Consider the following 24,670-nt stretch of genomic DNA (forward strand, 5'->3'; position numbering starts at 1 on the left):
CCAATTCCTCCTGATATTTCTGGAAAGGTATAACTATTTACCCAGGACCCGGTACCAATAACTCTGCCAATGACCTATTGCAAAACTTCTGAAGCACCATAAAAATCTGCAGACCTGCTTTACAATATGCCAAATTTTAATCTGGCATACATAAATTTCCTGAGGGATATAGTTCTATGTAACTAAATAGTCATTTCCTTTCTTTTACAAAGAACAGCCAAGGGAACTGGAATAAGAGTAATTGGCCATTATATACTATGCACTCATCCAGCAGAGTATGTGTACCCCATTAACAAAGACTATAACACAACAAGGAAGCCACTTTTGACAAGCTCTTGATTTAACAAACAGTAATACAAGTATTAGAGTTTGATGACGAGTAGATAAGATTGTTTGAGGAAAGGGAGAGTGATATAAGATGCAAATATACTTAACAGTTGTAATGTGCTCCATTTTTATATTTCAGGTGAGTACAGACCTAATGACCTTGGCTTAATACACAATGCTTTGTTGCTTACATATGAATATTAAGTTTGTCTGCTATTGCTCACTACCTGCCCTGCTACTTTCATTGGGTTTGCCTCAAATTCATTATATCTAGACTGGCTTTAATCTTGGATTAGGATCCTATTCTAGTGTTACAGCCTAGTTTGAACAACTAAGTAACAGCAGTTTCTTGGTTCAAAGGAAACAAAATCTATAGGTTTAATGCACAGATCTCTCTTTAGATGGAGTCCACCTTTATGGCTGCAGCAGGGTGAAGAAAAAGGGACGGAGAAGAGAGGAAGCTTGGAAGCAGCTTCTGTTGCTGCTCTGAAAGCTGGGACACTGACTTGGGAGCCAATCAGCACCAGGGATGAGACATGGGAAGCAGAATGGAGAAGAAATCTTCCCATTCCGTCTTCTTACAGGCCATAAATAGGGAGCGTGGACTGGCTCTATTCTTTGTCTTTCCCAAATTATATAATGTCTCCTTGCTACAATAAGAATTTAGCCCCTGGTTATATGGCTGAGAAAGAATTTTACCAACTACGTGACCGGCTTTGTCCTTGAGAAGTTTGCTTTCCTCAAAGCAATGTTGTCACAATTTGACAGCTACCATTGTGTAGGATGCCACATACTGGACCACTTCTTAAAACACATCTTAGAAGGTTATAGAATCACAGCCTAGACTAGCTAGAGGGCTATTAAGTTTAACACATATGACTAGGTCATAGGTTAGATCCAAATTAATGGCTTATGACCTAACTAACCCAAGATAGCTGTTTCTGCCATAAACATTAGCACACCACGTAGGCTTTCAGAACTCTAATCAATAAACTGTAGTAGTCAATTTTTCTTTCTATGATTATGGCTTCCCTGACTTCCTCCATAATATTGCTCATATCAACAAATGATGAAAGAAGCACTGAGGTATGACAAGGCTGAGGGTTGAAGGGGAGGATATAAGCATGGCACTCACCCTTAACTATATAATCCTGCATATCGCGTGCCTACTCTGCTTAATTCAAATTTACTTATATGAGATTTAAACAGACCAGTTACATGCAAGATTTTATCCATGTTTCATTTTAAGCATCAAAGAGGCATTACTGATGTTTTCTTTCACTTGCATATTTACACTAAAATACTGCCTAGAGTTTATGATAGCAAGTTAGTGGACTGATGTATCTTGGATTTTCCCAAAAAACACTGTAATATATATGTTTTTATATTACAGTGTTTTTTTGGGGAAATCCAAGATACATCAGTTCACTCATCAGTCCAGATACATCAGATCCAGATACATCAGTCCAAGATACATCAGTCCACCGTCCAAGATACAATAAAATTTATTTATTGCAATTCAATGGTCTCCTACTGTTACCCATTTTTAAAATTCTCTCTATGAATAAACATTGGTTGTTTTAGACATGAATTAAGATCGGCTACATATAAGGAAGCATAGCAGCAAGGCCAACATTAGCTAAAGTATAAATGGAACATTGTTTTCTGACACCAAACAAAAACTTGCCACTAATTTTTAGGAAGAAATAAGTTGAAATAAATTATAACCAAAAGCCATAACAGACATGATCAGGGACCAGAGGCTCCTACAGAATCAGAGTTTTTTGCCATTTACCCCTAATGCACTCCCTGCCCACCCTCAATGGCTCTACTGGAGATCCATTTTCAGATCTACTATATTTTTCTTCTTATTTAAAGTATATGCAGGAACTTCTAATTTTTACCCCCAGCAAATGGTAATAGGGACAATATTCAGACTTTACTTTCTTGCTATTTTCCTGATTAATATTAACAACATACAATGACAAAATGCTACTTTCATCATTTGTTTGTGTTGACAATATAGTGGAGGGAGGAAACAATATAATATTCTCCTGGGGGGAAATGAGCCATAATAAATGTCATTTTTTATTATTTTACTGTTCTTCCTCCCAACACAACTAATAACAATTTAGATGAAATGCTAGAATTTAGTTAAGCGATACATACAGAAGAAAGTCATCAACTTTCTCATATGCCAGTGTTCCAATCAAAACACATGCCAGTTCAGTTTTAGACCAGCTAAAGATTGCAATCTATCAAACTTCTATTGCAAAAATCTTGCTATGGCACTGTGAGTTTTAAAATAGAACCTGCTGAGGACTATAGCAGCAGAATGTAGCAAAAATATCATTCAGCAAGTTTCACAAATAGGTAGGTTCCTAGGCATCTGTAAACTCTAATTCTAATACCAACTTGAGGGAAGTAAGAATAGATTATTAAAGACGTCTGCCCTTTGCTTTCCTATTATTTCAGCAACATGCCTTTCTACTTCACTCATAAGTAATGTTACCTAGAATATAATTAAAGGCCCAGCATGGAGGAATCAAACCCCCCATGCTTTATTCATACGCAAAAAAATAATCACTGACAGTGGATAAATCTTTAAATGCATGTGAAATTCTTAAATTCAATCCATTCCAAGGACTCAGCCCACTTCCCAGGAGGAACTCTAGATAAAGCATTTTAGCAAACTGATGCAAAACCCTTTGCCACAGAGAACAATTATTTATCAACTGCAGTTAATGAATTCTGAATCCTCCACAGCAAGATTCAGAATCAGCTTATTATTTATGAATTTTGTCAAAATAAGCCCAGGGCCCAATCCTGTATTTCTCCTATAAGAGGCAGCAACAGTGATACATGTCACCTGGGAATCATAGAGTTGTGAAATTCAATTTCCCCACTCCAGCCAACAAGAGAGGATCCTTCTCCAGGATCACAAAAAATTTCAGATATGGCGAGGACAAACAAGCCCATTAACAAGGTACTCACTGGACAAGGTTGTTCATTCAGGCGATCTGGTCATACAGTTCACAGCATTCAGTGAAGTTTCTTCAATTAATCTTAAAAGATTTCTCCCTATGTGCCTAGAAGCCAACTGCTTTCCTGAACACTAAGTGCACATGTACAGAATTTCACTGAACATACAGCCAGGGAAGGAACTGCAAATTTCTCCTAACTCCACATTTCAGCAAGATTGTTACATTCAGTCATTCTGGCAGGACCTTTAATCTTAATGAGAAAAGACTCTCAAAGAGTACCTATGTAAAGAACCTGTAAGCAGCTTTCCTCCAAAAACCCAACACATTTATTTGCAGTTCATAAGAAACGTCTCGGGTCATTCCAACTGATGCCCTAAACCACAAATATCCCTGAAACAAAAAATGAAACATCCTTCTCAATTATGAATAGTGGAAAACAAAACAGCCCACATCCAATCCTAAGGATAGTAAATGGCAGTTTCTTCTTAGCTTCCTCATTGCATCTCATTCTTGCCTTCCAGCCTGAACTTCTGTATTTGGTGGATCCACAAGCCCTAAAAAGCTACTGAGTTTGAGTTTCTTACTGTCCTTTTGTTAGCCTGCCTTCTTAATTTTAAAATTCAAGCAGTATGATTTCAGCCTTTTTTTCAGTGTTCCAGAAAATAAGTTAAAGTTCATCCAGAGCAGCCTGTGTCCCAAGAGAGCGTTAACTTCTCTCATGTTGCACTCTGATGTGAAGAGCTTTCAAAACCAAGCCATTACATTACACTTGGCAGACATGCGGGAACCTATTTAAAAAAGCACTGAGATAGTTGATGAAAAGGCATACAAAATCTAGAGGACCAGACCTCAGTTATACTTCATTTATTTATTTAGACAGAATGAAGTGATAGATGCTAACAGCCTAAGGAAAGGCACTCTTTCTTCTCTTCTATTATGACTTGTATTTTGAATTCCTATTCAGAGCGTACTGAAGGCAGCTAAAAGAAGATAAACAGTTAACATCTAATAAAAATTGTTAAAATCAACCATCAGCATAGCCAAACTGGGGAAAAAAACTAGCAGAAATAAAGGACTTGACTCCTTTCCTAAATGTGTGTATAATTCCTGGAAGAAAGCATTTCATAGATTCAGAGCAACACAAGACCATGGGTCTGTCCAGCAGATCCCAGAAAGTGAGGGGATCGTTCAGAGGATACTCCTTCCCTGAACTTAATTATCGGGAAGGTTCCTACTGAGATAGGCAGTCCTCAGATACTAGGTTCAAGGCTTTAAGGTTTTAAAAATCAAAGCCAACAACCTAAATTGTTCCCCTATAACAGCTGGCAACCAATGAATATTTTTCAACAATGGAGTAAGAGGCCCCCAGTATTATGTACCATTTAGCAATCTGGCTGCTGCCTTTTACTTCAGGGGAAGGTACTGAGTGTTCTTCAAGGATACAGCCCCACATGGAGCACACTGAGGTAGTCAAGACATAACGTAACTAAGACAGAATAACTGTTGCCAAGTCTGAACCGCTCTCAGACAGACCCGGCTGGTGTATTAGAAGTAGCTGTGCAAACACACTCTTTGCCACTACTGCCACCCTGAAATCCAAAGAGCATTCCCAAGCTATAAACCTGCTATTTCAGAGGAATTGCAACTCCATCCAGAAGAGACTGAATCTCAAATTCTAGGGCAGATTTTTTACTATACAGTCACCATATATAAAAGGATTGCACTGAGCTTGCCTACTTTTGGCTCCAAACTCCTGAGGAAGGCAGGCAGGCAGGCAGGCAGGCTAGTTCATGAACAGAGTTGATGTCACACTTATGTGGTTAAGGCTTAAGATGATCAATATACAGATAAATCACACTGCATGTGAAAATCTGAAAAGAAACTGGTATATAGGCCTCATACTGGGAAAAATGAACAGGAACCAAACTGTTGAATGGCTTTAAAAGTATGGGGTTATAAAGATTGCTTCCTTTTTATTTGTTTTTGTCAAGATTAGAAGCAATTATTTGAATGAAAACTTGCAGGGAGAGACTCCACAATTTAATTGATGTTTCTTTCAGGAAATGTTATTTTAGTTTTATATGGGTTGTATTTCATTTATTTATATGTTGACTACTCTGAATTTGTGAATATCTTTCACTGCTTTTGACTTAATTCAATATTTTACTTTGCTGTTTTTGCTGAAATCAAACTATTTGGAAATGAAGTTTGATTGTTTATTGTGGGAACAATACAACACAAAAATGTCAAATTTATTACTTTGGATATGTAACAGCTAAATTCTATTATTTAGGGAAAAGAGGATGGATGACTAATAATAACATTTTAGACTGAAAGATTAAAACACTGAAAACATTCTATCCAAGATGGAACTTAGGAATATACAGATCCATCTGAATTCAGTTCATTTCAGTTTTACTTGAACTCCATCACACATCTATTTCATCAAATATATACATTATTCTGTGATATTTTTTTTAACAAAAAAGCAAGACAGTTCATATTTGCTTTCATAGGTAATCTTCAACATATCCATGTCCGTGTAACTTTCCTAATATATTCATTTTGGCCTGCAAATGTTGTGCTGAAAGCTGCATCACAAAATTTGGCAATGTGCAAAATGCAGAATAAAAGCCATGTTCCAATGTACACAGTAGTCTAGAAAGTGTAAATGAGGTTCGTTGACGTAAAAATAGGGGCCGAATGAAGTTCTCCAACATCCCTAGTGGAGCCAAAAGAACTTCGATACACTTTTAAAAAAAAGCTGGGAAAGATTCAACTTCAATTTTTGATATGACTCAACAAAGGCCATTGAACCTACAGACTCCTTGTCTACAGCAGAGGAAGTTCCTGTAGTGCTCCAGTATTTGATGCAAGGCAGAAGGACTGTACTGCTAAATGCAATTTGTTCTGGCAAGCTGTAGTGACTGCTGAATTTGACCCACTTTAAGATTACACTATGCCAGATAACATGAAGAATAAGCCATTAAGCAGCAAGTGGGGAGAAGCCTTGACCACAGCACAGAACACTTCTGACTTGATATGCGTGATTTGTTGGAAGCCATGTATGAGACAGGGTAAATGGATTATGTGGCATGCCGGAATGGTTCATTTAAAATGGTGACTATAAGAACTAGCTAAGTCAGTGGCTTCTGGAAATCATGATTTAATATCACCGATGAAAAAACTTGTTAGGGTTTTCTTTCTTTCTTTCTTTCTTTCTTTCTTTTTTTAATCCTCTTTAATGCCAAGAGATTCTACAGGACTTTCCTGAATCCGAGACAAATAAGGCAAGCTAATCAGTAAGTGGGAAAAGGGGTACTCAGCAACTATTCCGAGAGACCCTGGAGAATTAACCGAAGTATTTAATCTGAACCAATATATATGGCTTAACAACGTTGTCATTGAACTGAAAACTCTCAGCACTGTCAGTGGACCTCTACCAAATGCTTCCCCTACTGTACCAGGGTAGAAATATAATACTACAATGAAGCTGAACGGCTGGAAAGCTCAGAGAAAATACTTTCTTATATGGGGTTATACAATGCTTGAATTATTGATGCTCTTTTTAAAAAATACTAATTCAAAATATATACAATACAGGAGAGACGGAGAGATTGGCTAACACCAAGGCAGATGGTTGTAGGCAGAGGTGCCTGGTATCATCACTGCCCTGAATCACAGATCAATTGGGCAGCTGTATAAGTTGATACAATACATAAAAAATACATAAGAATAAAAAAATCACGAAGTTGTAGACTAACAAAGAGTATTAACAGACAGATGGACTGAACAGGCTGCCTGTATATATGAACAGTTAAGCTGGGCAAATACTCAAACGTGATTGCAAATTTCTGCTCATCTACAAAACTGAAATACTTTTCATTAAAAAAAACCCGAACTTTCTGAACTGTTAGAAAGATAGTTTGATTATTATTAATTGTTCTTGAAAACCAAGGATCAAAAAAGAACACTCTCTAGGCCAGAAATCCAATATTTTTATAGGTGTATTTTCAAGGTGACTTAAATCCAGCAGTAACAACAGCTTGGAAGTAGGGTGATGATTATAAATGAGCACACCCTGTATGGATAACTATATTCACAGTAAAACACATTGTACCTTATGTTCTACCAGTTTATGTACAAGAACTTTCTTCACCCAACTTCAACCTGATTCCGTTTTCAGTGTTGATTCTGCAATTATAAACTCTTAACTACCCTGACTACTCATTAGAATGTTTCCCACCTCTTCTCCAAAAGCTCCAGGCAATGAATAGAGCACACCATCCATTTTTTTCCTCACAACAACCATGTGAGGTAGATTAGTTATTGCCTTTCAGCCCCTAATCACACACTAAGCTTCCATGGTGGAGAATGAACCAAACCTTGGGTACTGCAAAAACTTAAAACTTCTCCATCTGCATAAAAAGAGCAACATTGGAAAATAATTCCACAGCTAGTTTAATTTATGTTTCCAGAAAAGCTTGACTAAATTCACCAAACATGCTAACACTTGGTGTCCTCTCTTCCCTCCCCCCTCCAAATTCCCGTATCTTTTGTTAGGACTTCCAAATAGGACACATACTAAAGATAGGGCTAGTCAAAGTCATCTCCAACCCTGAAACTGATTTGCCAATCATAGCTTACAATAGAAGCATTCCAGGTTGCAAGCTGTAGCATTCCATGATCAAAGAAAACCAGAACAGGAAGGACACTTAAAAATTGTGGGAAGTTAGAACATAGTCCTAACATTTCAGCCAACCATCTGAAGCCCACGATCCAATTCAGGAAAGCAGCATATCCCAATTTACTGTATAATCTAAGATTAAATTACACTTTCCTAGTTTGTGTCTATTTGAAATAATAGTTTAACAACTCACAAATATTTAAACTACAATATGTAAGGAGGAAGAGAGGAAGAGGCATGTGTGGATGACTCATCTTCAGACTAAGGAATGATGGTCCAAGTTGAATTATTTTCAATGTTGCATTTCAGCAACACATTTTCAGTTCTAGAACTTGGTCCAAAATAAGGAAGGGCAATGAATTTATTTCTACATCGGGGAAGAGATATAAAACATAGCAAGTTACTCCTTGGGACTATAAGGTATTTCAGCACTAAAAAGAAAGAAAAAGGAAAAATTAAAAAGCCCTTATCTCCAATAGCAACTTTTGTCTACTAGCTACAAGAAACTTCTCAGTGGCAAGTTTGGCCAGTTGCTCTGAGGATACTGGAAAATCCCAAGTTTCTATATATGACCCAATTAACTGAGGAGTTCTTGGTGCTCTCTGAGCTTGGTTCTTTGCTTGCAGACATTTTATTATCCAACAAGGTAACATAATCAGTGCAAGTGAGTGTGGAGTTTCCTCCCTGTTTATATATAGTAGCTTGCTTTGCTTTTCCTCCCTGGTGGCTCCTTGATTATTGTTTTCTGCCTGATTGTTTGTCTGGTGTTGATCCCTGCTTATCTGACTGTTGGCTGCTGGAGGGGATGGGTTCTAGTCTTCTGGTTCCTTTCCCCAATTAACTGAATTATAAATTGCAAGATTGATCTTGCCTCCAATCAACATTTGCTCCATTATTTGTAGCCCTTCTATCTTTTCCCATTGTTTTTCCTTTCATGCTTCTTTCCAGACAGAGGCATACCTAGCATATTTGACACCCTGAATGGATCATGTTTTAACATCCCCCTCCTCCATCACTGCTGTGCTGCTCCACCAACCCCCAGACATCTGATCAACTTGTCAGCAGAGACCTGACTCCACACTCACTGCCAACCCTCCAGATAGCTGCCTCCTTATTGTCCCCGAGTCGGCAGACAACACAAACCTTTATTGCCACCCCTGCTGCTCCACCCTTGGTACACGACTCTTTCCACAGAAGGTACATTAAAAGAAAAAATGGTAGAGCTCCACAATGTCTTTTGATAGGAATCCTTCCTTTGGAAGCAATCTGAAACAGGTGTAAAAGACAGACAGGCAGATGGCATATTGTCCGGTGTCCACGTGAATAAAAATAGTCTCTACAGTTGTGACCAGGTAAATCTCTCCAACCACTATGATGGCAACAGAGAAATGTCTCTTTCCATCCTAACCTTAAACAACTATGATCTCTTTTAGAAGGAAGATTTAGAGCAGATGTCCAACTCAAGTCTTCACCCACTTTTAAAATGTGGCACCACAGTGGAACCAGATTAATTTCTCTTGGCAGCCTCACACTTATAGATGTTTGACCACCTTTCTGAAGAATGAGTTGCAATATTGTAAAAAGTGCTTCATGCTGAGAGCACCTAGTCCACTTGAAAGTCTAATTTGACTAACATTATCCTGCATCAACTGATACTAATGAAGAATGGTTTCAGGTTTTACTTTGAAATAATATAATAAACACATTCAGTAGTACTACTAGATCTGCAAAATCCAGACCACCACAAAATAGCAGCAAAGGGATATAAAAGACATCTAACTCATCACTGTTATCTAATGATTATCTGGAGTTTTTCAGCCCAGATCTGATAGCCCTAACTATACTGAGAGCAACCACAGGAGTCTCATTGTAACCACAGAATTCCATTGTGGAATGTCATACATCTACTGAACTCACTAAGAACTAAAATTTGGTCATAAACTATTTAGAAGTATTTGTGAGTCATTCATGATCCGCTTGTAATAAACATCTACATGAGAACTGCTCTTAAAAATATTAAAGCTAAATTCAAACTTAATGCATTTAGACACCTTAGAATATTTGTCATAATTAATGCAATGTTTGACCTATGAGAGGTAGAAGTTCTTTTATAAAGAAGCTGTGGGGAATTTTTCTTGACATGTTTTAAATGTTGTCAAAACATTACATATGTAAAAAGCCCCAGTCCAACTGCTAAAGGAGAGAAATTACAACTTAACATAATTGCCAAATACGTTCTTCCTGAAACAACATATGCCCAGTCAGAGGATAATCTATTCTTATGCATCATTTAATCTGTAAAAATAATGACTTGTTTTTATAATATTCATGAACCAATCTGGAATGCTTCTTCTACTTATCCTCATTTCATGAATTCTTTGATCTTACAGTACAAAAGTAACATAATTTGGTACTCTGCATGCAACTACACAAAGCCTCATCTGGCCAGCTCTGCCTTTCCCTCCACATTCCACATTATTATTAATGCCATAAAAAACCAAGCTAAGCCTTGACAGAAACTGAGTGCAAGACTGCCACATTTGCAATTATGCTGGGCCCATTCTCACCATCTACACTGATACTAAAGCTGATGTACAAAATCCAGACAACCACCAGATGGCAGCAATGAGATACAGAAAACTGACTCTTTTTTGCAAGTCAGATCTGGTAGCTCTACACAATACAAAACGATTCGCTAGTAGATTCTTTCTACTCACCTTCAAAACAGAACTGCACAATACATACAGCTGCATCTTTATGTTCAGTACTTTGATCTTTGTTTTTTAAGTACAGATAATCATTATGATACTATTTATATGAACACCAGGGAATCCCATCATACCACTTGCACTTCTCCAAAAGGATAGGATGCTGGCTGGGGAATCCTGGGAGTTGAAGTCCACACATCTTAAAGTTGCTAAGGTTGAGAAACACTGGTCTAACCCAACTTGAATGCATGCAAACACCTGAAAAGAACTTCGATGAAGCTGAGGAGGTGTCAGGCCCAGTCCAAGAACAACAGAGAAACAATCCAGCCAACTTCAGTTCTTTATTACTTACACCACACAGACAGAATCTTGCTGGACTAAACCTGTACTATGCTAACCTAATAGATATACTCTGGGAGAATCTAGGGAATGGCTATCTTAAGTCTCTTCTTCCCACGCACCTGCTCTGGACTATGTTGCCTCTTGCCTCCCCTTTTTCCTTCCTGAATACGCTCCCTCCTTCCTGAGAACCTGGGTCTCTACTGTATTCCATCACAGGAGGCATCAGTTTGAAGCAGATGACCACAGTAGCAACAGGGAGGGTGACTTATAATTAATATTTATTTATTTATTAACTGAGGGTTCTGTGCTGCTAAGTTTCCATAGGCTTTGAGTAGCTTGCAGAATGCCAAAACATAAGGTTAAAAACCCAGTCACATAAAACATCTAACCAACATAGTATGACCGTACCACTTATAGGGATAGGCTAAATGTTCATATTACCAAAAGCTTTCCTAACCAGCCTAATCATTATGGCCCCTCTGAAGGCCCAAATAAGGTGGAGGAGGACCAGATATCTATTTGTAAGTCCAATCTTCTAGACAGCACCTGCTGAAAGCATCCTCTCTTTGTGAAGCACACAAGGCCTGAACAAGATAGCCGGCCTTCTCCACAATGAACACTTTGTGGAATATCCACCCAAAAAAATACATGCACCCCCCCTCACTTTAATTCCATAAACAAATCAAAACTATTTTATTTCAGCAGGCCTTAGCTGATTGATTATAGATGTCTATCTTGATTTTGATTTTAAATACTATACTGATTTTGATCTAAGTTTTTATTATTGTGGATTTTTTTTTCTTGGTTTCAATGTTGTGTTCCCCCAGCATCCTTTGGAAGTAGGGTGGAGGATAAAACAAATAATTAGATATAATATTTTTTTGAATGTCATCTACAAAAAAAAAGTCAGATGCCATGATCTTAGTGTTTTTAATGTTGAGTTTCAAGCCAGCTTTTGCACTCTCCTCTTTCACCCTCATCAAGAGGCTCGTTAGTTCTTCTTCGTTTTCTGCCATTAGGGTGGTATCGTCTGCATATCTGAGGTTGTTGATGTTTCTCCCTGCAATCTTAATTCCAGTTTGTGATTCTTCCAGCCTGGCATTTCTCATGATGTACTCTGCATACAAGTTAAATATACAGGGTAACAGTATATAGCCTTGTCATACTCCTTTCCCTATTTTGAACCAATCGGTTGCTCCATGACCGGTTCTAACTGTTGCTTCTTGGCCCGCATATAGATTTCTCAGGAGACAGGTAAGGTGATCTGGTTAAAGTGAAAGTGCTAATACCAAATATATTTAGAAAGTCCAGATTCACAGAATTGGAAGAGACATTGAAGCCACCCTCTGCCTGCCCTTGTCTCAAATACACGACGAGGAGTCCATTTACCTGCCACAGAGCAAAATATGTAATCCAGGGCCCAAACAATCACAAAGTGAGAACAAGGGAGAGCAAAGTTGCTCACAGAACATCATTGTCAAGGGCTTTATGGAGAGGAGCCAAGCACTCCCTCCTACGCGGTCTCAAAGCAAAACCGAACACTAAACTTATTAAACATTTTATCTCAAGAAATATTTACCCTGACCCCAAAGATGTTCATTTGTCAGAAACAAGCAGTAAGCAAAATGTTGGAGATGGAAGTGTTCTGCATGTGAATGTTCCTAAGAGTGGGAATCTGATCTGAGCAATGACTAGGAGAAGCAGGTTGGATAACACTAATGGAAGAAGAATTATTTACAGGAAATACAATATAGGGACAAGCAAAACCTAGCACATCAGGAGAGTGAAAGAGTATGTGTTGTGTGAGCATCTGCTTGGGAAGAAAAGGAGAAAAAAGTAACCTCAGATTAGCAATCTCTTAGAGCAATGTTTTTCAAACGTGGCAAATTTAAAATGTGTGGACTTCAACTCCCAGAATTCCCCAGCCAGCATTGTCCCCTTGTGGATGTGAAGAATCAGTGCCATTGAAGGCACTTCCACACAAAACTCATGAGGTATTCTCAAGTGATAATACCTACTATGCTGGATCAACTGCAGATATTTACAGCCTGCAGGTATATTAAGTCAGGCTGGGCTACCAATGGACATGGAAACTGAGCCTTGATGCCACAGATAATAATTTAACAGATGTAATGCTGTTTTAAACTGGAATAATTCCAATACATTGAAGTAGCTCTATTTTGCAGCACATTTACTTCCACTTTCCATTTCCTATCTTTTTTCCAACTTTCTTTGCTCTTTTTTCACCCTATCTCAGATCAATAGGAATTCACCAATATTCAGGACATTCAAACCAAGATTTTTCAAGGGACTGACTAACATTGGCTTCCTGCTAATCTTGGCTTTACAAGACAGGGTTCAGCTTCCATGTCACTTCCTGCTTAAAAAACATTTTAGCACAGATTTTCCTGAAATGCCTTTCATGTTTCTTCCATACACGGATATATTCTTCTATTGAGCAACCAACTTCAAGGTGGTGAAGGGCATTATTTTGATACATAATTTTATATTCTATATATACACAATTTTATATTTTATATATATACAGTATATATATGCTTCACATAATGTTTAACCATACCTGTAACAGTGCACTCTATTTTATTTCTAAAGGGTTAAAACTTGCTTTTGCTTTGTAAAGAGCACTGGTTTCTTCTCCCCCCCCCCTTATCTCTTTGCTGAATGCCCGATTGTCTTCGAATAAGCAATTAGCTGAGTACAAGTTGTTTGTTTTACCAAGTTTGCAACAGTCGTGGGGCCCTGCATTCCAGAGAGAGATAAGAAAAATCTTTTATGCCATTCTCTTGGTAACCAGAAGAAAAAGTTACATTTAAGTTTACCTTCCTAAGAACCACCTTTCACTTGCTCAGACCGTCCCAAAAATCCCTTGTATGGGTATGAGGGGATGTACTATCTGATTACAGATTTACATGTCTATAAAGCCTTTGATGTTGTTTTGTGAGGTGTGATTTCATCAACATCTCTTCTGAATGTGTTGATTGGGGTCACCCAGCTGTGTCTTGATCAAAATACATCTGTTATCTTAAAGAAGCCTCGTCTCAAGTCTTTTTATTTGGCTTTATTGAGACTTGGGAAATAAAAGGTGCCATACAGTGGGAACATTAAATTTCCCCCCAGTTGGTACCTTATCCACATTAACCATAGAACAGAGCTATCCTATTTTGGGAGCATGATATTGGGCCCAGCACTAAAAAAGTCATTTATCACAAAAAACAGGGGGAGCGGACCTTAGTGTGACTAACATATTCAAAATATATACATAATCTGTACTGAGAAAATTATAGCTAAAACTTATTTTCATAAATATAAGTTACATTGGAAGCACTGGGATCAGCGCAAAGTATGTTTCAACCAAATTCAGCAAACCTCCAGTCCATAGTTGCACAATGCCTACAAAGATTTGTATTACAGATGGAATAACAAGCCAACTTTGCTCCAGCTTTTCCTAGGCTTTTAAAAATAGGAAACAATTAAACTTAATTACTCTGAATTGTGCTATTGATTTCAATTCTATAGTTACAAAACAGCATTTAGGCGTGTAGGAACTAGCTGGCTGGGGAATTCTGGGAGTTGAAGTCCACACAGCTTAAAGCTGCCAAGGTTGAGAAACACTGATATAAAGTGTTGAGGTTTTCATTAATCAGCATTACTGTAAGACTGTTTTCTTTCCACTTTTAAGCATCTGGCAATCCAAGATCTAGGAATAATTTCAAAAGAAACCGCTTACCTCTGACCATGCCAAAATAACCTTCCTCCCAATGCTATATCGATAAGTATCCTGCTCAATCCCATTTCAAGAGTTATGAGACCATACGTACATTTGCCAGGATTTCATATGCTTTCTTACTCATATTCTAGGTAGCCAGAGGCCCTGCCAAACCAGGGTCGCCCAAATGCTGCACAACTATTTTATTGGGCCAACTGAACTGTCCAGTTTATTGCAGGACTGATGTATTTACAATATTTTTACAACTGTGGTTAAAACCTTTAGGTATCAGATTAAAACCCCCAAGAGCTACAAGCCACAAAGTCAATTCTAAATGCCATAAGAGACAAAATGTCATATTTAATCACCATACTACAGCAATAATATTAGGAACATTATTATCATCAAGAAACTACAATTCCTACTTCCAGCTCTGGGTTATGCTTTACAAGAAAAAAAAAATTGGTAGGAAACAAAATATAGCTATTCTTCAGATCCAGTTCCTCCTCTTTGCTGATTCACTGGCTCAAACGTTTTGCTAAACCAGTGATGGTTAATCTTTTGCCTCAGGGTGTCAAAAATTCAGAAAATGCCTAACTTGACTCTGCTGGCATGTCACCCCCACCCCAAACAAAAGAGAAACAATTCTTTACATATTCATTTATTAAAAAAAATACAGTCCTATCATATATATTATATATTATATAAAAAAAAGCCAAATAATTACAAAAATGAAATACGAGTAAAACAAATTCAGTTTCTCTGGTATCTCAAACAGGGAGAATAGTTGTTGTCAGGTGCTGGTGAACACTGGTGTGTCACCTAAAACATCATGGCGTGTCACCTTTGACATGCATGTCATAGGTTTGCCATCACTGTGGTAAGCATTTATTTAGTTTTGGCCAAGCATATTGTGTGAATCCAAGTTCCTGTGACTTGCAGTTCCAAGATGGCAACCGGGAGTGAACATTGACCACAACACTAGGTTCTGAACAGTGGTTATGGGTTTCATATACCCTATTTCCACCCTGCAAACTTATTTGCTAGCTTACCTGAGTGACCTGGCAGCTCCCCAACACCAGACTATCAGCTCTGGGGTGCCCTGGAGCCATCTGCCTGGCGGAGCTTAGCAGAGGCCAGTATGGCCAGGCGGAGCTCTGCGGTTGTGTTGGGTGGTGTGGCGCAATGCAGCACAGCAGGTGGCGATCAGCAAGCACTGAACTGTTGGTTTGGGGGTACTTGGAGCCCTGTGCCCAGTGGCGTGGTTGCATCGGGCGATCCAGCGCAGCAGGGCACAGCGAGCGGTGGGCAGCAAGAGCCCAAGGAGAGATCTGGGCTGCAGGAAAGAAACTTCCAACGCTGGTGGCGAGCGGCCCAGTACGGCGCTGTGCAGCAAGTGGCAACTAGCAAGACCCTGGGAACGGGCCGCAGGGAGAGAATTTGGAGCCAGCCTGTGGTGGTTGCGGGTGCTTCAATTCCACATGCCTGGAGGGCCCAAAGATCAGCCAGATTGGCACCAGAGGACTGGTGGCAGCCTGAGTGCTGGCTGGAGGATTCGTGGCGCAGGCCTGAGACCAGGATATCGGCCGGTTAACTGGTGTCTGAACAGCGACTGTGGCCAGAAAGGGCCTGAAGGACCTGTGAATCGGTGGGCTGCTCTTGGTCAGAGCATTGGGATCCCTCCAGGGGATGATAGTTGGGCTTCCCTCCCTAGGGTGAGAGACAGGGAGGGAAGCCCAAGGGTGTTTGGGTGAGTGTGTGAGCATGGCAAGGATACTCACCCCGCCCCGAGTGAGAGTCAAGGAAAGTGGAGAGGGGTGAATCAGGTGCCCCCTTCCAACTAGCGAGAGAAGTCAGTGGAGGGGGCACAGTGGAGGAGGGATAGGGGCCCTATGGTGCTGAGAGTGATAGCTGAAGTGCCTGGGAACCCATCACACACACCCGCAATTGATTTGGAGTTTGTTATTGTATGGTTGAAGGTTCCCCTAAATAAGGAAGTCAGGGATTCAGGATTTGGGGGAACTGGAGTGCCTGAGGGGTTTAGGGCAGGTTATACCACTTAGGTGGTGACAGGCAGGGATGTTATGATGCGAGTCAGAGGGTGCACCCTCAGGGAAGACACCCCAGTATCTTACCAGTGGCATGTTCCGGCCCTCTGGACTCAGACCCAGGCCCTAGACAGCAGACCCACAGTGGCCCTGGCTTTCAGCTGCTGCTTCTTAATGCCAGGTCAGTTAACAAGGCCCTCCTTATATGCAATTTGATCACTGAGGAGTGGGGTGATATGGTGTATTTCACCGAAACCTGGCTGGGCTGTGGAGGGGGGTTGCCCCTTTCAGAAATGTGCCCAGCCGGGTTTAGGGTTTGGTACCAGCTGAGACCCCAGGGCAGGGGAAGAGGGGTAGCAGTTGTCATCTGGGAATCTCTGTTGGCCTTCAGAGGCACTGCTCCACAAGTAGCTGGTTGTGAGACCCTGTTCCTGAAGTTGGGCTTGCGAGAATAGTTGGGACTGTTGTTGCTCTACCAGTCTCCCTGCTGCATAGCAATTTCCCTGCCTGAGCTGCTGGAGGCCATTGTGGGGCTGGTGGTGGAGTTCCCCAGACTTATGGTCTTGGGGGACTTCAACCTGCCATCCCTAGGGCGTGCCTCAGAGGTGACTCGGGAATTCATGGCCACCATGGTGGCTATAGGTCTGTCCCAGATTATTTGTGACCCAGGTCAGGACAGTGGTCTCACACCAGACTTGGTTTTCTTGTTAGAGCAGTGGCAATGGGATCTGAAGGAGGAATTACATCTGTCCCCCTTGTCATGGACATGCCGTGATGGCCCTGAGATTCTCCTATGCTACCCCCCTCTGCAGGGAGGCAGGACCTATTCAACTGGTCCGCCCACGGTGACTGATGGACCCAATAGGATTCCAAAGGGAGGTGGGGATTATACCCAAGGGTCTGGTCCAGCGGAGGCCTTAGATGCTACCTGGAATAGGAAAATGGCTGAGGTCTTGGATAAGATCGTGCCCGTGCAATCTCTCCTAACACATCGAACCCAACACTCCCTGTGGTTTACAGAGGAGTTGAGGGTCTTGAAAAGGATTAAGAGATGTCTAGAGCACCACTGGAGGAAAACAAGGGCTGAACTCGACAGAACACAAGCTAGAGCTGGTCAGTCACTCACGCCCTGGTCATCTCTCAATTAGACTATTGCAATGCACTATACATGGGGCTACCCTTGAGGAGTATCCGGAAGTACAGCTGGTTCAAATTGCAGCCATGTGGACAATCTTGGATGTCCCAAGGACATCACATATAACACCTTTACTGCGGGAGCTGCATTGGGTGCCAGTTTGGTTCCAGGTACATTTCAAGGTATTGGTTATTATCTTTAAAGCCCTACATGGCATGGGTCCAGGTTACCTGAAGGACCATCTCATCCCCATTACATCAACCTGTCCCACCCAGTCAGGCAGAGAGGGCATGTTGCAGACCCCGTCAGTGCGAGAAAGTTGGCTGGCGGGGCCCAGGAGGAGAGCCTTCTCTGCCATTGCCCCCACTCATTGGAATATTCTCCCCAGAGGTACGGCAGCCTCCTACCCTCCTGGTTTTCCAGAAAGGATTAAAAACCTGGCTCTGCCAGCTTGCATGGGGCGATAAGAGCTCTAATTGTCCCTGGAGGTGGTTAGCGCCCTGATGACACTCCCTGAGCTATTTGCCAATTTCCCATCATTCTTGGAATTTATTAAGATTGTTTTTATATTGTATTTTAATTGATTTTATCTCTTCTGTAAACCACCCAAAGTCACTTTTTAACAAGATGGGCAGTGATAAATTTGATTGATAAATAAATAAATAAATAAATGAATAAATAAAATAAAATAAAATAAAATAAAAATCCATCCAATATGGATTATAAACCATGGATTAAGGCTTAATGTGTTAGGAAGCCCAGTCCATCATGGCATGTTTGATAAACATGACTGAATAAAAAATTGTTTCAGAACAATGTATGAAACTAGCCTTAAAGTGACAAGTAAAGTAGCCTCCAGGAGAGATGACGTGTTTTCTGTAGCAAGTCATTTAAAAAAGGTATTGCTTTTTATTGGCAGAGTGAGCTGGGGGCACAAGATCCCAGTGGATGTCAGGAAAGTGGCATGAACTTTTTAGCATACTGTGGCGCATGAATCTATGCAACTGTGATTTAACAAGCCACGGTTCAACCATACCTTAGCACAATGAGTGAAGCAGTTCACAGTTCCAACACAGTGAAACTTACCAAAGGCCTAAACTTCAGATTTACAAACTCGAGGACTTCCAGGGAAGCAATGGCAAACTGAAGACCGCTCCGCTGAGAGTGGAGCCAACAACTGCGGCAGAATGAGGACCCAGTGAATGGACCAGCTTCTCAGAATTCCTCTCTGGATAAGGAGAGGACTCGGGATCACCCATAAGCACTCCAGACAGTAGGTCCCTGTAAAGAGACCATGAGACAGCAGTCTCCAGTGGGTTTAGAGCTCTGGGAGATGAAGAATCATCATCTTTCCCCAAGCCACAGTCAGCACCTTTAAAAAAAAAAAACTGGGTTCACATACTTCCTTTCTTAATCATTTCTGGAAATTGCTTGTTAACTGCTTTTTGGATATTAGGAATCTTCAGAACAGCAACTTTTATTACACCAGGTGAGTCTTCTTCAATCCCTTCTGAAAGTTTTATGTAAGTTTAAAAATTCTTATTTTGGAATATACAGCAAAAGGGTGATTAGAACTTTGATATTTTGGAAAGTTATTAACAGACTAAGGTTCCAGATGGATTTGAAATAAGATTTTGAAATTAACTATAAGAAACCTTCCCATGGGAAAATGCTGTAGATTTTAAAAAAACATGGTGAGACTTTGAAGGTTGGAAACTAGAGGGAACCAGAAAGAACTAAAGATTATAATTAAAGGAGAAGAGCACTTAAATTTGACCTATTTATACAGAATGGGGCAAAATGCTTTAACTTGGGTTGAATTCAAGGAAATTTGAGAACAATGGATTCAGAAGTATTTTTAGAGAAAATGATAAGTTATTGTGTTAAAAGTAAAGGGAAGGAATATAAAGTTGGTTTATTTGATCAAGGTTAAAATATATATGTTGTAATTTCTGGTAACCTTTAATGGACTTTTGCTGATTAGGACCAGGCTTTAAGAATTCATTTATATATAAGAGATGAGACATGGGAAGAAAAGTTCTTTTGTTGTATTATTAGAGGTGGTGATAAGTTACTGAAATTGTTTGTACTTGTGATGAAGGAAGAAGTCATTTCTCTATATATCTCTTTTCTTTTTATTATATTTTTATTTTTATTTTTTCCTTTCTATTTTTTTCCTGCACTTTTAATTTTTTTCATTCTTTTATATTTTTTTCTAGTTTGTATTAGTTTTTTTTTTTTTTTGCCACAGTAAACCTTAATAAAAATATTATTTTTAAATAATCTACAAATTCAAATTACACATTAGCTCCTGGTATGGGGTTGAGGGTCAGCAGAGCGTTTATGTAAGCCAGCATTTCTTCTTCCCAACTCCCTCAGGCTGCAGGTTTAGCTGGCCACAGGAGTGGACAAATATAAATTTTCAAGCAAAAATGTCCTATGCTGCATTGGAGAAACACTATATCAGACATTCCAGGACACTGATGAAAGCTTTAATTAACAGCTCGTGGCAGCTTGGCAGCCAATATCAGCACCAGTGCGCCCAGGCAAGAGTCAGGAACATTAGCAATTGCCCAAGAGTGAGCATGGCTAGTAAGAATGAATGAAGCAATGCATAGGAGATAAAGCACGGATTGCCCCACCACCACCACCATTTTTTATGAATTGGGGAAGGGGTCATTTTATATTTGCAAAGAATAAAAGATTCTGCTGAAACCAAGAATGTGGGCAGAGCTGGAAAATCCTGGAGATGCCCTGCTTAAAGGTGCAGATGCCTTTGAAGATTAGCCTTGGCTGGAAGGGGCTGCCTGCCTGCTGAATTTTATTCTTTTGTGTACTGTCTAAACAGGGCATCTCTCTCATCTCTCCTTCCCTGTCCAGTTACCTCTTCTCCCGATATCATCACTATCACTCCTTTTGTCCCTTCCTTTTTCTTTCTCCTTCTTCTCAGAGCAGCCATCTCATCTCCTTACTGTAGCTCCCTCCTGGTGAAAAGAGGGGGAATGCGTGTTTATGTCCTTCTGTGTCCCTCTCTGTGGGACAGCAATTGAATGGTACATACTCACCAGGGAATCATTTAATTCTATAAACGGAAACCTTATTTTACAGGCAATTAGTTTGAATTATTCAACTAATCTAACTTTTTTTACCTGATCCTTTGACATATACGCGTCCTATGGAACAGCATCCCTCCAGACATCAGCATGACCCCAACCCTTCTAGCCTTTCACAAGGCACTGAAGACCTGGATGTTCCCTCAGGTATTGAAGCCAGCAGGTTAAACCAGCCATGTTGGTGGAGTATTGTTGGTCTGTATGAATTAATACTGGATTTTTAGACTCATGCCTATGTTATGTATTATTATTATTTATTAGGTTCTACGTTGTACGGTATTATGTTTTGTTGGTTTTAATTCTCTGTGTGCTACCCAGAGTCACTACCATGAGATGGGCAGCTATATAAATGGTTAATAAATAAATACAATGAATAAAAGTGCGTCACACATACATTAATTAGGTTGGGGTAAATCACAGGATTGATTTCGGTTAGAATTAGCAAGCTTAGTTGGCAAAATATAAAAGCTGAGCACTACACAGTTTGTTTGTTTAATCTGTGAGGGTTTTTTTTTCATCCTTTAGAATTGGAGATCATCTTAAAGCCAGGGCTGTCCTCCTTTGAGTTAATGTGATAGATGCACTTGTCCAATACACCAGTCTTTTCTTCAGCACGGGCTGCTCATGTGCCAATATATTATACAAATACCTACTTAAGATTGGTGACTTATCTGAATTCCATAATAAGCATCATGCTGATGTAATTATTGATGAACAAGATGGCCCACTTAAGATCAACAGGATAGCCAAATATAGGTTTTGAACAGCTTAGGACCTATCAAGAATGGAGAAACAAACTGTACTGGACACAAAGCTAGTCACCACTTAGTAAGACAGATGCAAAAAAGGACAATCAAAATGTTTAAGAGGCTAAATTAAATTCATACAAACAGGGTTGCAGCATTTGGAATTTTTTCACTTAGAAAAGGTAAGGCAGGGGACATGACCTCAGTTTATAATATTACATAAGTTACAGGAAAACATGCTATACATCATGTATGGGTGTGTTCGTTGGTGCACAAATGTGTGTAGAACCCAAAGTAATCTAATGAAGCTTAATGGTATGTATCAAGATAGATCAAATGAAATATTTCTCCACAGAGTAATGTCTCAGCTATGGAACTCTCCACAAGATTTAGTGATAGGTGTAAATGTAAGATGATTTCAAACAGAATAAGGCAAATTCATAAACAGTATAAAAACAATCATTCCTTGCAAGGTGTACAAATGCTCCTTTTTGATTTAGAAGTAGTTTCTGAGGAATGATTTATTAAATTATTCTCAGGTTCTCCATGAAAAACAAGTTTCCAAAATTGATAACAATAAAGCAATCAAATATTATAACTAAAACATTAAAGCATAGATTAAAAACTAGTTAAGAAATGAAGAACAGCAGTACTAGCTTAATACCTACTTCACCAAGGTAGTTTAAATCCCCTGAAGTGAGCATGAATGAACACAATATTCTCTACTAACAGAAGGCCAAAAGAGATAGAACTAGTCTGGTTTGATTTAGAAGAGAGCTCCAGAAACTAGGAATAATCACCTAGCTTGTTTAAAACCAAACTTGTTTTAATGTGTTCACCAAACATGTTGCTAAAAACAGGGGAAGGATTTCTCCCAAGGACCTGTCAGAATGGTACCGGTATATACTATCTACTCTCCCTTAAAGTCTCAGAGCACAGAGATACAGATGCTATATTATCTTATGCCTGCATCTACAGGGTTTTACATGACTTACACCACCACCACCCTCTGGAGGGGAAGAGAAATTCTCTATTTTTACACCGTGTATATCCTGTATGGTATAGGACCTGAACATTCAGAAATGGGAGAATACAGTTCTATGAGGTTGTACAGTCACAACCAACATCTTGACTTGCAAGCAGAAACAGACAGCTACCAGTTGAAGGTGCTGGAAAAAAGGAATTGCATGTTCTCTGGAGCCAGCCCAATTGACAGAGTTCTGGACCAGCTGAAGCTTCTGAAGACTTTTCCAAGAAAGTTTCCATGTGGAGTGTATTACAACAGCCCAAATGAGATAGAGTAAAGCATTTGGTGTTAAGGCCAGATAAGAAATCCCTAAGGACTGGCATTGCTGCCAAACTAACCTTAGTTAAGACAAGGCTCTTCTGGTCACTGTCAAAATCTGGTCATCCTGTTTCAGGGCTGAATCCAGAAGTACATTCAAGTTATGAATCTGCGTGTATAATAAAGCTTGAATTGTTATTCCTTGGACTGCCTTTCCATTAAGCAGAAATACTTCTGTACAGCTTGAATTAAGTTTCAATAAAAGCAATAGTCCACTGTTCACAAATCCTGTCTGTGAGCTTCCCCATTAAGTATCTGACAATCCTTTCACACTCCAGTCCTGTTAGAAGTTGTGTTTAAGGCAATGTCCCCTTACTTTCAATAAAATCGGTTCTGGATGCACAATGACTAAAAAGACACTTAGCAGGAAGCATTAAGGACCCAAAATTCACCAAAGTTACAATGATCTCAGGGTGATTTTTTTTGTTGTTTTTACTGTTGTCTTTTGCTTTTAACCTTTCTAGGTGAACCACCAATGCTATTATTACCATCCTGGTTCATACGTATTAGCCTTAAGAGCAACATGCTGAATTAAAAGAAAAAAGAAAATTCATTATTATTAACACGCCAAGCACAAAACCTACAAAAAAGCCAACAATCACAAATTCAACAAGTGTTACGTTCATGTTTTTTGGAATAAACTTGGAGATTTTGGAAATTAATTGTTCAGGAACCATGAACAGGATTAGATATGAGGTCAGCATCCCAGCTCAGAGGACCTGCTTAACAGGGATGGCCACCACTCACTCACACAGGTGCTTCACCCGAAAACACAACAGGATTCCAAGAAAGAAATACACACGAAGCACTTCTAGCAAGACGATCAGCTCTGCTCTTCTTCTTCCCCCACAACCACCTGCTTTTACCTAGTACTCCAACTGCGATACCTAAACCGCGTGGAAGAAAAGACGGGGAGAGAGAGAAACATCACTTCATTTTACATCTTGCAAAGGCGAGCTTCAGCGGGTCTCCTACCTGCTGCAGTGTGCCCAGGAAGAGAAATAGCTAATGCTGCTTCAGACTGAAAGCGTTTGCTCTTAGATCCAAGCTCTGTTAAAGAGGCTAGATTATGGGCGAAAAGACCACGGAAAAAAATTAGCCCCAAAGAACCCAAACAGGCATACTCTGAGCAACGTTAGCGTTCTCTTCCAAATTCCCAGATACTGGCACGTAAATCTCCCCTGGTAGTTCAAAAGCTACGGCCGGTTACGGGGGAGAAAAAGCAGGCTCCCTCCAGCTTCGCCCCGAAACTTGCTTTAACCAGGCGCTCTGCTGGGGGTGGAGCCTGGAGATAGGCCCGCGCGAGGAGGGGGCGGGCAGGAGGGCTTCCCCGTCCCGCTGCGCCTCCACGTGGATATACTTTTGTCGAGGGAGACGCCTGAGCAGAGGCGGGCGGAGGGAGGGGGCCGGACTGCGCGGGGTAAGCGAGCTGTTTGTCCTGTGAAGCGCGGAACAGCGCGACTCTGTCGTCTTTAACAGGTCGGCGGTCGGATCCCTCAAGGAAGGTT

The 24,670-nt window shown here is 40.1% G+C and overlaps 1 protein-coding gene across 1 annotated transcript in view; it reads right to left on the reverse strand.

Moving 5' to 3' along the window:
* The window catches only part of COL21A1 (collagen type XXI alpha 1 chain), a 117,230-nt gene extending 92,813 nt beyond the window's left edge, over nt 1-24,417 (reverse strand). The window contains exons 1-3 of the mRNA XM_088137181.1: nt 24,138-24,417; nt 23,183-23,271; nt 19,045-19,239 (exon numbers count right to left, since the gene is read on the reverse strand). The gene's annotated coding sequence lies outside the window, so the exon portion shown is untranslated. The remainder of the gene's footprint in view (nt 1-19,044; nt 19,240-23,182; nt 23,272-24,137) is intronic.
* Nucleotides 24,418-24,670: the final 253 nt, after the last annotated feature.

Source organism: Python bivittatus, unplaced genomic scaffold (genome assembly GCF_059951505.1).
Source record: "Python bivittatus isolate LINGU-HERP-01145 unplaced genomic scaffold, Pbiv_v1 ctg000020_np1212, whole genome shotgun sequence".
Lineage (NCBI taxonomy): Eukaryota > Metazoa > Chordata > Lepidosauria > Squamata > Pythonidae > Python > Python bivittatus.